This window comes from Triticum dicoccoides, chromosome 3B (genome assembly GCF_002162155.2).
Source record: "Triticum dicoccoides isolate Atlit2015 ecotype Zavitan chromosome 3B, WEW_v2.0, whole genome shotgun sequence".
Classification (NCBI taxonomy): domain Eukaryota; kingdom Viridiplantae; phylum Streptophyta; class Magnoliopsida; order Poales; family Poaceae; genus Triticum; species Triticum dicoccoides.
This window is the reverse complement of record NC_041385.1, coordinates 531,857,720-531,858,551: the sequence shown is the minus strand read 5'-3', so window position 1 is coordinate 531,858,551 and position 832 is coordinate 531,857,720. Positions and strand designations below refer to the sequence as shown.

Sequence of the window (832 nt, the reverse complement as noted above, 5' to 3'; positions counted from 1 at the left end):
TATGATTGTTTGCCAAAATAAGAAAGGATGAGACAATTAGCACTAAGAACTGGTCAGGCTATACAGTAAAATAAAAAAGGTGGAGACTCGGTCAGAGGAGGCCATCAGGCGCTGGTGCAGAGGCGAGGGCGTCCATGGCTGCTATCCACACGGGGGAGAGAGAGAAGGCAGCGAGGAGAAGGAAGAAAAGGGGCGCCGTCCCCCGGCGGCTCACAGGCTCATCCTTGCTCCCACATCGCGGCACGGGAGATGGAAGGAGCAGCGGTGTGAGAGAGAGAAAGGTTGCGGCCACTTGACGCGGGCCTCGACAAGCGGGAAGGAGAAGGGCCAGGGCGGGGCGGATGGGTGACGGGTCCGGGGCGTACCTCTTGGGCGAGCCACACAGGTAGCGCTGCAGCCACTTGGCGCGGGCCTCGTCGGCAGGGATGGGGGCTGGCCGAGGAACTCGGGCTCCTTGTCGCCGGCGGCCACGTTCCTGGCCTTCTTGGTCGCCTGCGCTATGCGCCTCTTGGCCGCCGCCACCGCCGCCGCGTGCCCCAACTCCTTCTGCTGCTCCCCGGAGGTAGCCATCTCGTCCTCCTCCTCGCTCCGGGCTACTCCACGCACACCTCGTCCTTCGCCACCGGCTTCTCCTCCGCCTTTGCCTTCTTCTCCGTCGGCGCCTTGGTGGTCTTCTATTGCTTCTTGCCCGCCGCTGCCTTGGGCGTCGATCTCGGCGACGGCGGCGAGACGGTGAGGATGGTTGAGGCGGGATGGGGAGGATGGTTGGCGGCGACGGCGGCGCGGGCGGGGAGAAGGCCGGACCACGGTGGCTCCTCCGCATCCTCTGTGG

General features: G+C 65.1%; 1 long non-coding RNA gene across 1 annotated transcript in view; it reads right to left on the bottom strand.

Annotated features, from left to right (window-relative positions):
• LOC119276923 overlaps positions 1-826 on the bottom strand; it is a 2,134-nt gene extending 1,308 nt beyond the window's left edge. Inside the window, exon 1 of the long non-coding RNA XR_005136864.1 lies at positions 366-826. This is a non-coding gene — a long non-coding RNA (uncharacterized LOC119276923). The remainder of the gene's footprint in view (positions 1-365) is intronic.
• Between the last annotated feature and the right edge of the window lie 6 nt (positions 827-832).